Raw genomic sequence first — 16,114 nt, 5'->3', positions numbered from 1 at the left:
CAGTCACTCAGTCGTGTCTGACTCTCTGACACCCCATGGACTGCTGCATGCCAGGCCTCCCTGTCCATCACCAACTCCTGAGCTTACTCAAACTCATGTCCATTGAGCTGGTGATGCCATCCAACCATCTCATCCTCTGTCGTCCCCTTCTCCTCCTGCCTTCAATCTTTCCCAGCATCAAGGTCTTTTCTAATGAGTCAGTTCTTCGCATCATGTGGCCCAAGTTTTGGAACTTCATCTTCAGCATCAGTCGTTCCAATGGATATTCAGGACTGATTTCCTTTAGGATGGACTGGTTGGATCTCCTTGCAGTCCAAGAGACTCTCAAGAGTCTTCTTCAACACCACAGTTCAAAAGCATTAATTCTTTGGAGTTCATCCTTCTTTATAGTCCAACTCTCACACCCATTCTATGACATTACCTTTCTTTGGGATTGGAATGAAAACTGACCCTTTCCAGTCCTGTGGCCACTGCTGAGCGTTCCAAATTTGCTGGCATATTGAGTACAGCACTTCAACAGTATTCTTTCAGGATTTGAAATAGCTTAAATGGAATTCCATCACCTCCACTAGCTTTGTTCGTACTGGTGCTTCCTAAGGCCCACTTGACTTCGCATTCCAGGATCTCTGGCTCTAGGTAAGTGATCACACCATCGTGATTATCTGGGTCACGGAGATCTTTTTTGTATGTGTATTCTTGCCACCTCTTCTTAATATCTTCTGCTTATCTTAGGTCCATACCATTTCTGTCCTTTATTGTGCCCATCTTGACTCCAGCTTGTGCTTCATCTCACCTGGCATGTCGCATGATGTACTCTGCATATAAGTTAAATAACCAAGGTGACAATATACAGCCTTGACATACTCCTTTCCCAATTTGGAACCAGTCCATTGTTCCATGACCAGTTCTAACTCCTGCTTCCTGACCTGCATAGAAGTTTCTCAGGAGACAAGTAAGATGGTCTGATATTCCCATCTCTTTAAAGAGTTTTCCATAGTTTGTTGCAATTCACACAAAGGCTTCAGTGTAGTCAGTAAAGAGGAAGTAGCTATTTTTCTGGAATTCTCTTACTTTTTCTATGATCCAACAGTTCTTGACAATTTGATCACTGCTTCCTGTGCATTTTCTAAATCCTTCAGTGCTTAACCAGGTCCTTTACAATTCCACTTTAGCCTTTAGTTTCTGCTTCTCTTGAACCTAAAGATCATTTAAAGGTATAAATCCTACACACAGGGAACTTTTTACTGTTCCACTTCCCCACAAAATGTCTCTTCTCAGTCTTTCTTACCAAGTTTTCAACATGTCTATTGTTTACCTCAACCTTAACATCTTCCCCCAGATAGGAGGAACTGTCTATTTACCTTTCTTGTTTGCAAGGATTGCCCTCCACTTGGCTCCATTCTGATGGAGCTCTGTGCTGCACAAAATAAAAACCAAACTTCCTTTCTTCAGTTTTTCTATAACCGCAGAGGGCTCCAAGTAGAGAAACACCATCTTTGAGATCAGGGTCTGCTCCTTTCCCTTTGAAAGCAGGGAAAAAGGTCTCACAATGGGAACATGACCTATATCTTCACAACTCTCTCAAGCAGGGGAGGAAGGTGGCCCAAAGGCAAGTAAAAGTGCCACAACACTCCGTCCCATTTTTAAGTTGCCTTTTTCTTGATCAGCACACATAAACTTTTAATTGTTTTCCAGATTTTCAACAAAGTAGAATCTGATGTTTTTTCCTCATTTATTGTTTCAGTAGAAGGATGGACCCCTGGAGTTATTTATCTCTTCATATTTGCAGATGTGCTCCCTTGTAATTTACTTTTCATAATGGTTGTGCTTAATAAATGTCTTACAAAATCCTGAACATTTACCAATTTTCTCATGAGATAGTATAGGCTGGTTCTATGATACCATAAAATATGGTCACTGAAGGCATAACAGATGTTTACAGAGGTTTCTGAGAAGGCACTAAGAGGGAATCTATAAGAAAAGTTTCCCAAATCAGTCAAGAATTGAAGGCCTATGACTGATATTTTATTCCTCCCTGAAAATGCTCTTGTATGATTTTCTAACCAATTTATCACTTATTCTTGTTCCCTACACATACCCCACTTCTCATCTCAATGAGAGTGTCTCACAACATAGACCCTTACCTGCTCTAGCTCTCAGTTATCAGAACTGCTGAAGACTTTAGGCTCCTTTCAACAGGCAAAGTAATGAAATACTGCAGTATCATAAGATAAATGTGAGATAATATTCTAAATAAAGGCTTTGTAGAAGAAAATGTATGAACCAAAATTTTATAGCCTGTGTTATTACTTTAAACATTACAGTTATGACTAGGGTCATAGGATATAAAAACAGTACTAAAAATGTTTATTTCTAAACTAAAACTTCATTCTGTTGCAAGAATGAAGTTGAGACAGAGTCTGTAGTACCTGACAATATTTCCTTATCTGGAAAAGTTTTCTATCCTTGCCAAGGCACTGCTGAATTAAAAAAAAAGAAAAGTGATTGTTTCTGGAAAATGAGAGAAAGAGAAATAAAACTGAAAGCATCTCCACAGCAGTGGGTAGAAGCAAAGGAGGGGCTCACCTTGACAGCTGGGTGATGAATAAGGCTTATATGTGTGATGTTCCACCCAGGGGCACTCACACACATACGCACACAAGATAACCCACCTTATAATCAGTAGTCATCTTCTTATAATAATATTATATTTATTATAACATTGTAATAATATTATAATTAACATTATATTGTTATTATTTATTATATTATATCCATTTATGGATGAATTATCTTTCTCCTTACCATGGGTGAGCAAGGCCATCTCTGTCTTCTTCAGCGAGCAATCTATAGAACCTAGAACATTACTGGCAAAAGACAAGTATTGGTAAACACTGAAATAAGTGTGGGGCATTCTTGGTTTGGGATGCCCTGGTGGTTCAGATGGTAAAGAATCTGCCTGCAATGTGGGAGACCTGGGTTCAACCCCTGGGTTGGGAAGATGCCCTGGAGGAGGGCATGGCAACCCACTCCAGTATTCTTTGCCTGGAGAATCCCCATGGACAGAGGAGCCTGACAAGCTACAGTCCATGGTTTCACAAAGAGTTGAACACGACTGAGTGACTAAGCACAGCACAGCACAATCTTGGTTTGTTTTTGCTCACTCTGGTCTATAGTATTTACTGTATTAAACTAGCTTAGATAAACACAAGAAAGAAGAAAAGGGTTTCATTGGTCTTAACAATCAGTAAGATGAAGACAGAGAACAAAAATATGTTATTTAACTTAGCAACCAGAGACTGAAGGACAGGATTGTGTTATTAAAAGTCATATAGCACAACCTAAACTTATGAAAAAATAGTAAACTGAATGTTCTTAGCTTATTTAGCCATCATATATTTATATTTGAGGGCTTCCCTGGTGGCTCAGATGATAAAGTATCCACGTGCAGTGTGGGAGACTTGGGTTCAATCCCTGGGTTGGGAAGATCCTCTGGAGGAGGGCATGGCAACCCTCCTCCAGTATTCTTGCTTAGACAGTCCCCAGGGACAAAGGAGTCTGGTGGGCTACAGTCCATGGGGTTACAAAGAGTCAGGAGTGATTAAGGACATTCATATTGATAACTCAGAGAGTAAAGAATCCACCTGCATTGTCGGAAACCCAGATTCAATCCCTGGGTTGGGAAGATCCCCTGGAGAAGGAACTGACTACCCACTGGAGAACTGCCTGGAGAATTCCATGGACAGAGGACCCTGGGGTACTATAGTCCATGGGGTCACAAAGAGTCAGACACGACTGAGCGACTCAGCACAGCACAGCACACATAGTCACACTTACTAAGATAATGTTTCAAGTTTTGGGAAATATTATAGTGAAAGGAATAAAGAGACTGAAACTTAAAGAGGAGACGAACTAACTTCAACCTGTATTTATTTAGAATAGGAATACCTGAGCTTGTCTGGGGGCTAACATGAAATAATCAGGGGAACAAGACAGATGCAAAGTAAGAAATAAAGGATAAGTGAGAGAGCAAAGCTCAAAGAAGTTGGATGAGCCTTATGCATTCTCTGGAGTAATGAATGGCCAATGACTTCATTATTCTTGTTTTCAGAACCCCATGAACAGTATGAAAAAAAAAAGATATGATACTGAAAGATGAGCTCCCCAGGTCGGTAGGTGCCAAAGAGGCTACTGGAGAAGAATAAGAAATAACTACAGAAAGAATGCCCAGTTGTGGTTGTGACTGGTGACGGATGTGAAGTCCGACGCTGGAAAGAGCAATATTACATAGGAACCTGGAATCTTAGGTCCATGAATCAAGTCAAATTAGAAGTGGTCAAGCAGGAGATGGCAAGAGTGAACATCAACATTTTAGGAATCAGTGAACTAAAATGGACTGGAATGCACGAATTTAATTCAGATGACCATTCTATCTACTACTGTGGGCAAGAATCTAATAGAAGAAATGGAGTAGTCCTCATAGTCAACAAGAGTCCGAAATGCAGTACTTAGGGGAAAACTCAAGAATGACAGAATGAAATTTGCTTGTTTCCAAGGCAAACCATTAGATACCACAGTAATTCAAGTCTATGCCCTGACCAGTAATGCTGAAGAAGGTGAAACTCAACAGTTCTATGAAGACCCACAAGACCTTCTAGAACTAACACCCAAAAAGATGTCCTTTTCATTATAGGGGACTGGAATGCAAAAGTAGGAAGTCAAGAGATACCTGGAGTAACAGGCAAATTTGGCCTTGGAGTACAAAATGAAGCAGGCCAAAGACTAACAAGAGTTTTGCCAAGAATAAGCCCTTGTCATAGCAAACACCCTCTTCCAACAATACAAGAGAAGAGTACACATGAATATCACCAGATGGTCAATAACAAAATCAGGTTGATTATATTCTTTGCAGTCAAAGATGGAGAAGCTCTATACAGTCAGCAAAAACAAGACTAGGAGCTGACTGTGGCTCAGATTATGAACTCGTTATTGCCAAATTCAGCCTTCAATTGAAGAAAGTAGGGAAAACCACTAGACCATTCAGGTACCACCTAAATCAAATCCCTTATGATTATACAGTGGAAGTGACAAATAGGTTCAAGGGATTAGATCTGATAGACAGAGTGTCTGAAGAACTATGGACGGAGGTTCGTGACACTGTACAGGAGACAGTGATCAAGATCATCCCCAAGAAAAAGAAATGTAAAAATGCAAAATGGCTTTCTGAGGAGGCCTTACAAATAGCTGAGGAAAGAAGAGAAGCTAAAGGCAAAGGAGAAAAGGAAAGATAGACCCGTTTGAATGCAGAGTTCCAAATAGCAAGGAGAGATAAGAAAGCCTTCCTCAGTGATCAATACAAAGAAATAGAGAAAAACAATAGAATAGGAACGACTAGAGATCTCTTCAAGAAAATTAAAGATATCAAGGGAACATTTCATGTAAAGATGGGCAAAATAAAGGACAGAAATGGTATGGACCTGACAGAAGCAGGAGATATTAAGAAGAGGTGGTAAAAATATGCAGAAAAATTATACACAAAAGATCTTCATGACCCAGATAACCACGATGGTGTGATCATTCACCTAGAGTCAGACATCTTGGAATACAAAGTCAAGTGGGCCTTAGGAAGCATCAGTACAAACAAAGCTAGAGGAGGTGATGGAATTCCACTTGAGCTACTTCAAATCCTAAAAGATGATACTGTGAAAGTGCTGCACTCAATATGCCAGAAAATTTGGAAAACTCAGCAGTGGGCACAGGACTGGAAAATGTCAGTTTTCATTCAAATCCCAAAGAAGGGCAATGCCAAAGAATGTTCAAACTACCACACAATTGCACTCAACTCACAAGCTAGCAAAGTAATGCTCAAAACTCTCCAAGCCAGGCTTCTACAGTACATGAACCGTGAAATTTCAGATGTTCAAATTAGATTCAGGAAAGGCAGAGGAACCAGAGATCAAATTGCCTACATCAGCTAGATCATAGAAAATACGAGAGAATTCTAGAAAAAAAGCTATTTCTGCTTCATTGACTACACTAATGCCTTTGTGTGAATTGCAACAAACTTCGGAAAATTCTTTTTTTTTTTTCTTTTTTAATTTTTTTATTAGTTGGAGGCTAATTACTTCACAACATTTCAGTGGGTTTTGTCATACATTGATATGAATCAGCCATAGATTTACACTTATTCCCCATCCCGATCCCCCCTCCCATCTCCCTCTCCACCCGATTCCTCTGGGTCTTCCCAGTGCACCAGGCCGGAGCACTTGTCTCATGCATCCCACCTGGGCTGGTGATCTGTTTCACCATAGATAGTATACATGCTGTTCTTTTGAAACATCCCACCCTCACCTTCTCCCACAGAGTTCAAAAGTCTGTTCTGTATTTCTGTGTCTCTTTTTCTGTTTTGCATATAGGGTTATCGTTACCATCTTTCTAAATTCCAACATTGGGGTGCACGTGTCTCTTTCAGATCTGGTTTCCTCAGTGTGTATGCCCAGAAGTGGGATTGCTGGGTCATATGGCAGTTCTATTTCCAGTTTTTTAAGAAATCTCCACACTGTTTTCCATAGTGGCTGTACTAGTTTGCATTCCCACCAACAGTGTAAGAGGGTTCCCTTTTCTCCACAGCCTCTCCAGCATTTATTGCTTGTAGACTTTTGGATAGCAGCCATCCTGACTGGTGTGTAATGGTACCTCATTGTGGTTTTGATTTGCATTTCTCTAATAATGAGTGATGTTGAGCACCTTTTCATGTGTTTGTTAGCCATCTGTATGTCTTCTTTGGAGAAATGTCTGTTTAGTTCTCTGGCCCATTTTTTGATTGGGTCATTTATTTTTCTGGAATTGAGCTGCAGGAGTTGCTTGTATATTTTTGAGATTAATCCTTTGTCTGTTTCTTCATTTGCTATTATTTTCTCCCAATCTGACGGCTGTCTTTTCACCTTACTTATAGTTTCTTTTGTAGTGCAAAAGCTTTTAAGTTTCATTAGATCCCATTTGTTTAGTTTTGCTTTTATTTCCAATATTCTGGGAGGTGGGTCATAGAGGATCTTGCTGTGATTTATGTCGGAGAGTGTTTTGCCTATGTTCTCCTCTAGGAGTTTTATAGTTTCTGGTCTTACATTTAGATCTTTAATCCATTTTGAGTTTATTTTTGTGTATGGTGTTAGAAAGTGTTCTAGTTTCATTCTTTTGCAAGTGGTTGACCAGTTTTCCCAGCACCACTTGTTAAAGAGGTTGTCTTTTTTCCATTGTATATCCTTGCCTCCTTTGTCAAAGATGAGGTGTCCATAGGTTCGTGGATTTATCTCTGGGCTTTCTATTCTGTTCCATTGGTCTATATTTCTGTCTTTGTGCCAGTACCACACTGTCTTGATGACTGTGGCTTTGTAGTAGAGTCTGAAGTCAGGCAGGTTGATTCCTCCAGTTCCATTCTTCTTTTTCAAGATTACTTTGGCTATTCGAGGTTTTTTGTATTTCCATACAAATTGTGAAATTCTTTGGTCTAGTTCTGTGAAAAATACCGTTGGTAGCTTGATAGGGATTGCACTGAATCTATAGATTGCTTTGGGTAGAATAGCCATTTTGACAATATTGATTCTTCCAATCCATGAACACGGTATGTTTCTCCATCTGTTTGTGTCCTCTTTGATTTCTTTCATCAGTGTTTTATAGTTTTCTATGTATAGGTCTTTTGTTTCTTTAGGTAGATATACTCCTAAGTATTTTATTCTTTTTGTTGCAATGGTGAATGGTATTGTTTCCTTAATTTCTCTTTCTGTTTTTTCATTGTTAGTATATAGGAATGCAAGGGATTTCTGTGTGTTAATTTTATATCCTGCAACTTTACTATATTCATTGATTAGTTCTAGTAATTTTCTGGTAGAGTCTTTAGGGTTTTCTATATAGAGGATCATGTCATCTGCAAACAGTGAGAGTTTCACTTCTTCTTTTCCTGTCTGGATTCCTTTTACTTCTTTTTCTGCTCTGATTGCTGTGGCCAAAACTTCCAACACTATGTTGAACAGTAGTGGTGAGAGTGGGCACCCTCGTCTTGTTCCTGATTTCAGGGGAAATGCTTTCAATTTTTCACCATTGAGGGTGATGCTTGCTGTGGGTTTGTCATATATAGCTTTTATTATGTTGAGGTATGTTCCTTCTATTCCTGCTTTTTGGAGAGTTTTAATCATAAATGAGTGTTGAATTTTGTCAAAGGCTTTCTCTGCATCTATTGAGATAATCATATGGTTTTTATCTTTCAATTTGTTAATGTGGTGTATTACATTGATTGATTTGCGGATGTTGAAGAATCCTTGCATTCCTGGGATAAAGCCCACTTGGTCGTGGTGTATGATTTTTTTAATATGTTGTTGGATTCTGTTTGCTAGAATTTTGTTAAGGATTTTTGCATCTATGTTCATCAGTGATATTGGCCTGTAGTTTTCTTTTTTTGTGGCATCTTTGTCTGGTTTTGGAATTAGGGTGATGGTGGCCTCATAGAATGAGTTTGGAAGTTTACCTTCTTCTGCAATTTTCTGGAAGAGTTTGAGTAAAATAGGTGTTAGCTCTTCTCTAAATTTTTGGTAGAATTCAGCTGTGAAGCCATCTGGTCCTGGGCTTTTGTTTGCTGGAAGATTTTTGATTACAGTTTCGATTTCCTTGCCTGTGATGGGTCTGTTAAGATCTTCTATTTCTTCCTGGTTCAGTTTTGGAAAGTTATACTTTTCTAAGAATTTGTCCATTTCATCCAAGTTGTCCATTTTATTGGCATAGAGCTGCTGGTAGTAGTCTCTTATGATCCTTTGTATTTCAGTGTTGTCTGTTGTGATCTCTCCATTTTCATTTCTAATTTTGTTAATTTGGTTCTTCTCTCTTTGTTTCTTAATGAGTCTTGCTAATGGTTTGTCAATTTTGTTTATTTTTTCAAAAAACCAGCTTTTAGCTTTGTTGATTTTTGCTATGGTCTCTTTAGTTTCTATTGCATTTATTTCTGCCTTAATTTTTAAGATTTCTTTCCTTCTGCTAACCCTGGGGTTCTTCATTTCTTCCTTCTCTAATTGCTTTAGGTGTAGAGTTAGGTTATTTATTTGGCTTTTTTCTTGTTTCTTGATGTAAGCCTGTAATGCTATGAACCTTCCCCTTAGCACTGCTTTTACAGTGTCCCATAGGTTTTGGGTTGTTGTGTTTTCATTTTCATTCATTTCTATACATATTTTGATTTCTTTTTTGATTTCTTCTATGATTTGTTGGTTATTCAGAATCGTGTTATTTAGCCTCCAGGTGTTTGAATTTTTAACAATTTTTTTCCTGTAATTGAGATCTAATCTTACTGCACTGTGGTCAGAAAAGATGACTGGAATGATTTCAATTTTTTTGAATTTTCCATGACTAGATTTATGGCCCAGGATGTGATCTATTCTGGAGAAGGTTCCGTGTGCACTTGAGAAAAAGGTGAAGTTGCTTGTTTTGGGGTGAAATGTCCTATAGATATCAATTAGGTCTAGCTGGTCCATTGTGTCATTTAAAGTTTGTGTTTCCTTGTTAATTTTCTGTTTAGTTGATCTATCCATAGTTGTGAGTGGGGTATTAAAGTCTCCCACTATTATTGTGTTACTATTAATTTCCTCTTTCATACTCGTTAGTGTTTGCCGTACATATTGCGGTGTTCCTATGTTGGGTGCATATATATTTATAATTGTTATATCTTCTTCTTGGATTGATCCTTTGATCATTATGTAGTGTCCTTCTTTGTCTCTTTGCACAGCTTTTATTTGAAAGTCTATTTTATCTGATATGAGTATTGCGACTCCTGCTTTCTTTTGGTCTCCATTTGCATGAAATATTTTTTTTCCAGCCCTTCACTTTTAGTCTGTATGTGTCTCTTGTTTTGAGGTGGGTCTCTTGTAGACAGCATATATGGGGGTCTTGTTTTTGTATCCATTCAGCCAATCTTTGTCTTTTGGTTGGGGCATTCAACCCATTTACATTTAAGGTAATTATTGATAGGTGTGGTCCCGTTGCCATTTACTTTGTTGTTTGGGGTTCACGTTTACACAACCTTTCTGCATTTCCTGTCTAGAGAAGATCCTTTAGCATTTGTTGAAGAGCTGGTTTGGTGGTGCTGAATTCTCTCAGCTTTTGCTTATCTGTAAAGCTTTTGAGTTCACCTTCATATCTGAATGAGATCCTTGCTGGATACAGTAATCTAGGTTGTAGGTTATTCTCTTTCATTACTTTCAGGACGTCCTGCCATTCCCTTCTGGCCTGGAGGGTTTCTATTGATAGGTCAGCTGTTATCCTTATGGGAATCCCTTTGTGTGTTATTTGTTGTTTTTCCCTTGCTGCTTTTAATATTTGTTCTTTGTGTTTGATCTTTGTTAGTTTGATTAATATGTGTCTTGGGGTGTTTCGCCTTGGGTTTATCCTGTTTGGGACTCTCTGGGTTTCTTGGACTTGAGTGGCTATTTCCTTCCCCATTTTAGGGAAGTTTTCAGCTATTATCTCCTCGAGTATTTTCTCATGGCCTTTCTTTTTGTCTTCTTCTTCTGGAACTCCTATGATTCGAATGTTGGGGCGTTTCACAGTGTCCCAGAGGTCCCTGAGGTTGTCCTCATTTCTTTTGATCCTTTTTTCTTTTTTCCTCTCTGCTTCATTTATTTCCACCATTTTATCTTCTACCTCACTTATCTTATCTTCTGCCTCCGTTATTCTACTCTTGGTTCCCTCCAAAGTGTTTTTGATCTCATTCATTGCATTGTTCATTTTTAATTGACTCTTTTTTATTTCTTCTAGGTCTTTATTAAACAATTCTTGTATCTTTTCAATCTTTGTCTCCAGGCTATTTATCTGTAACTCCATTTTGTTTTCAAGATTTTGGATCATTTTTATTATCATTATTCTAAATTCTTTTTCAGGTAGATTCCCTGTCTCCTCCTCTTTTGTTTGACTTGGTGGGCATTTTTCATGTTCCTTTAGCTGTTGGGTATTTCTTTGCCTTTTCATCTTGTTTAGATTGCTGTGTCTGGAGTGGACTTTCTGTATTCTGGAGGTCTATGGTTCCTTTTTATTGTGGAGGATTTACCCAGTGGGTGGGGTTAGACGATTGGCTTGTCAAGGTTTCCCGGTTAGGGAAGCTTGCGTCAGTGTACTGGTGCGTGGAACTTGATTTCTTCTTTTTGGAGAGCAATGGAGTGCCCAGTAATGAGTTTTGAGATGGGTCTATGTGTTAGGTGTCACCTTGGGCAGCCTGTATGTTGACATTCGGGGCTATGTTCCTGTGTTGCTGGAGAATTTGCGTGGTATGTCTTGCTCTAAAACTTACTGGCTCTTGGGTGGTGGTTGGTTTCAGTGTAGGTATGGAGGCTTTTGGACGGTCACTTATTGCTTAAAGTTCCATGTAGTCAGGAGTTTTCTGGTGTTCTCAGGTTTTGGGCTTAAGTTTCCTGCCTCTGGATTTCAGTTTTATTCTTCCTGTAGTCTCAGGACTTCTCCAACTATACAGCACTGATAATAAAACTTCTAGGTTAATGGCGAAAAGATTCTCCCCTGTTAGGGACACCCAGAGAGGTTCACAGAATTACATGAACAGGAGAAAAGGGAGGAGGGAGATAGAGATGAGCAGGAGGAGAAAAAGGGGGACTCAAGAGGAGAGAGACAGATCTACGCAGCTGTCTGTTCCCAGAGTGTTCTCCGTATCTCAGACACCTACAAGGATTCACAGAATTGGACTGGGAAGAGAAGGGGAAAGGAGGAAATAGAGGTGTTCTGAGGTAGAAAACAGAGAGTCAAGATTGGGAGAGAATAATCTTCGGTTTAAAGATAGGGCTTCTCTTTTTTTTTTTTTTTTTGGTAAGGTTATAGTGTAGTGAAAATGAAAATGAAGAGTAGTAGAGGAGTACTAGAGGACTTTAAAAGAAATAAGAGAAAAAGAAAAATAGAAAATAAAAGAGAAAACGGAAAGGAAAAAAAAGAAGAAAAAAGAAAAAAAAGAAAAAGAAAAAAAAGAAAAAAAAACAAAAAAAAGAAAAAGAAGAAAAAAAAATTTTTTTTTTCCCCTAATTAAAAAAATCGTAAAAATCTATGAAAATGAAAGTTAAGGAGTAATGGGGGAGTAATAGGGAATTTTAAAGGAAAATAAAAGAGAAAAAATAAAAAAGAAAAAATATAAAAAGAAAAAAAAAATTTTTTTTTTTCCTTACTTAGAAAAAAAAAGTAAAAATATATCTAGGAGTTTCTCTGGAGCTGTTGCGGTCAGTGTGGGTTCGGCTCAGTTTCAGATAGCTCCTCGTTCCAGCTTACACTTCTCGATATCTACAGGGCCCTTCCGGTGAAGTCGGTGTTTTCTACAGGGATTTTAATCTGTTGCACCAGTCCCTTCTGAAGCGGTTCCCTTTGTTTATTTGGCTTCTGTTTGCCGGTCTCTTCAGAGCCTCATTTCCGCCCTGACACAGGCGGGCGGAGGTGGACTCTTATTCAGTCAGCTAGTTCCGTTGCGCTGCTGGGAGGGCTGACGCTGCGGGGATGGGCTGGCGCTGCGGGGCGGGGCTGACGCTGCGGGGAGGGGCTGGCCCTGCGGGGGCGAGCTGGCGCTGCCGGGAGGGGCTGACGCTGCTTTCTCCGTCTGCGCTGCTCAGGCTCCCGGCTGTTCTATATGGAGCGCGCCCCGCGCTGCGCTAGGTTCCAGCCCTCGGGTGTTACACAAAAGCGTGGAAGGAAAAGCTGCGCCTGCTCTCTGTGCCTTCCCCGTCAGAGCGGTCCAGGCAGCGAGGGGCTTGATGGGCGCACTATCCCCAGGTGTGGCGCACTCACTCCCTTCCGCGGACCCAGTCTCAGTTTCCGCTGGCGCCAGTCGGGTGCGCGCGCCTTCCGCCCTCTGCGTCCCCAGCCCCAGTCCCCGCCCGCGCCGGTCGGGTGCCTGCGCCCTGTGTCTCGCCGCGACCTTCCCCTCCCCCCTGCCTCCTGCCTCCGGCGGGGCTGGGCGGGTCCGCAGCCTGCGAGCTCTTCTTGGGACTTTCTCCGTCCCTTTGTTCTGCGAACTGCCGGCAGTGTGTTCCGGCCGGTTAATTTTCTCTCCTTTGGTCTCCCACAGTTCAAGTTGGCACCTCACAGAAGCTCCCTCCGATTGTCCTCAGGGCACTCAGGCCCGGACCCTAGCCCAAGCAAGGCCGCCCAAGACTCCCTTCCCGGGACGGGTCTCCGTCCTTAGCTCTTTTGTCTCACTTTTTATCTTTTATATTTTGTCCTACCTCCTTTCGAAGACAATGGTCTGCTTTTCTGGGCGCCTGATGTCCTCAGCTAGCGATCAGAAGTTGTTTTGTGAGGTTTGCTCTGCATTCAGTTATTCTTTTGATGAATTTGTAGGAGAGAAAGTGGTCTCCCCGTCCTACTCCTCCGCCATCTTGGCTCCTCCCTCCGGAAAATTCTTAAAGAGATGGGAATACCAGACCACCTTATCTGCCTCCTGAGAAATCTGTATGCAGCTTAAGAAGCAACAGTCAGAACCAGACATGAAACAACAGACTGGTTCCAAATCGGTAAAGGAGCATGTCAAAGCTGTATATCATCACCCTGCTTATTTAACTTATATGCAGTGTACATCATGCAAAATGCCAGGCTGGATGAAGCACAAGCTGGAATCAAGATTGCCAGGAGAAATATCAATAGCCTCAGACACGCAGATGGCACCACTCTTATGGCAGAGGGCAAGGAGGAACTGAAGAGCTCCTTGATGAAAGTGAAATAGGAGAGTTAAAAAGCTGGCTTAAAACCCAGCATTTAAAAAATAAAGATCATGGCATTCGGTCACATCACTTCATGGCAAATAGATGGGGAAACAATGGAAACAGTGAAAGACTTTATTTTTGGGGGCTCCAAAATCAGTGCAGATGGTGACTGCATCCTTGAAATGAAAAGATACTTACTTCTTGGAAGAAAAGTTATGATCAACCTAGACAGCATATTAAAAAGCAGAGGCATTACTTTGCCAACAAAGGTCCATCTAGTCAGAGCTATGGTTTTTCCAGTAGTCGTGTATAGATGTGAGAGTTGGACTAGAAAGAAAGCTGAGAGCCAAAGAATTGATGCTTTTGAACTGTGGTGTTGGAGAAGACTCTTGAGAGTTCCTTGGACTGCAAGGAGATCCAACCAGTCCATCCTAAAGGAAATCAGTTCTGAATATTCATTGGAAGGATTGATGTTGAAGCTGAAACTCTAATACTTTGGCCACCTGAAGCAAAGAACTGACTCATTGGAAAAGCCCCCGTCACTGAGAAAGATTCAAGGCAGAAGGAGAAGGGGACGACAGAGTATGAGATGGTTGGTTGGCATCACTGACTCAATTGACATGAGTTTGAGCAAGCTCCGGGAGATGGTGACGGACAGGGAAGCTTGGCATGCTGCAGTCCATGGGGTCACAAAGAGTTGGACATGACTGAGCGACTGAATGGAACTGAACTGAGAGAGCAAGGCTCAAAGAAGGTGGATGAACCTTATGCATTCTCTAGAGAATCAAGAACTAATATTAGTCTAGTGAGGATTAGAGGAGCTCCAGTTAAAGCTCTGTTTCGCCCTTCTCCTAGACTACTCAGGATTTTCTTTTCTCCTAGACTGATGCAGAACCTTCTCTGACCATGTCTTATTCATACCTGTAACTCCACTTTCAATCTGATACATAGTCATGGGTTTGAACAGGATGTAAAAATTTGAGAATAGGATGTCTGACTGTAGTGAGCTAAAGAGACACAGAAGACAAAGACAACTATTTGGAACCTGAGACACTGTAAAAATTAGAGTGGGATGAATGTGATGGGAAAACAAAAGGAGGAAGAGGTCTGGAAATATCTGGAAATATCTGGATATTTCCAGATCTGGAAATATCACCACACTTATCTGGTGATAAGTGCAAACTGGGACATCCTTTCTTGATCCACCTTCATTGGGGGTCCTGTCTGCTGAAGACCACATCTCTGTCTTAGGCAGATTTCTAGATTGGCTCTCCAAATACATGTCTTCAGGCCCTCACCCCAGGTATTCAACTTTCCTCTCTCCTTTCAACTGTCCACAAACAGTACCCAAATATGTGTGTGTCCTCTGTCCAGATGAGCAGTTTGCTTGTGCCAAGCCTAGAAGTTTCCCAGAAGTCATTAGAGACACAATGCTAACCTGTTGTGTCCAGTTTTAAATGAGGACATTAGGTTGAGCTGTTAATCATATTGTTTGACTGCTCTTTGTATTTACTGATTTTTTTCTTGGTTTGTTTTATTAGGCACAAAATATATGGTAATACTAAGTCTTTCCTAAAGTAGTTGTAGATTCAATTTCACCAAGTCTGTAAACTTTAATTTTATTGAATTTATTTTTTAGAGCAGTTTCAGGTTTAGACAAAAATGAGCAGAAGTTACAGAGATTCCCCATATTCCCCTTTGCCCCACAAATGCGTGATCTCCTCCATTATCAATATCCACCAACAAAGTGGCACATTTGTTATAGGGATGAACCCACACTGAAATGTCAATATCAGCCAGGGCACATAGTTTATATATGTCTTGCATATTCTATGGGTTTTGAAAAATGTCCACTCACATACTGAAGGATGTCTTGGGTGTCTCCAAGATTTTGAAAGTATAAATAAAGTTGCTATAGATATCTTTGTACTAGTTTTTGTGAGTATAATTTAGGTATAAATACCAAGGAGCATGATTGCTAGTCATATGGAAAAAGAACATTTAGCTTTGTAACAGTGAAACAAACTGTCTTTCAAAGTAGCCATTTCATTTGCATTCCCAGAAGCAATGAATAAGAGTTGCTTTCACACCACACCCTTGCCAGCAATCTGTGTTGCTAGTGATCTGAATTTTAGCCATTCTAATAGGTGTACCAGTGCCAAAGAATGCTCAAAGGACCTCACAATTCAACTCATCTCACATGCTAGTAAAGAAATGCTCAAAATTCTCCAAGTTAGGTTTCAGCAATACGTGAACCATGAACTTCCTGATGTTCAAGATGGTTTCAGAAAAGACAAAGGAACCAAAGATCAAACTGCCAACATCTGCTGGATCATCAAAAAAGCAAAAGAGTTTCAGAAAAACATGTATTTCTGCTTTACTGACTATGC

This window comes from Cervus elaphus, chromosome 1, assembly GCF_910594005.1.
Source record: "Cervus elaphus chromosome 1, mCerEla1.1, whole genome shotgun sequence".
Classification (NCBI taxonomy): Eukaryota; Metazoa; Chordata; class Mammalia; order Artiodactyla; family Cervidae; genus Cervus; species Cervus elaphus.
The sequence above is the reverse complement of the archived record's forward strand: the minus strand, read 5'-3'. Positions refer to the sequence as shown.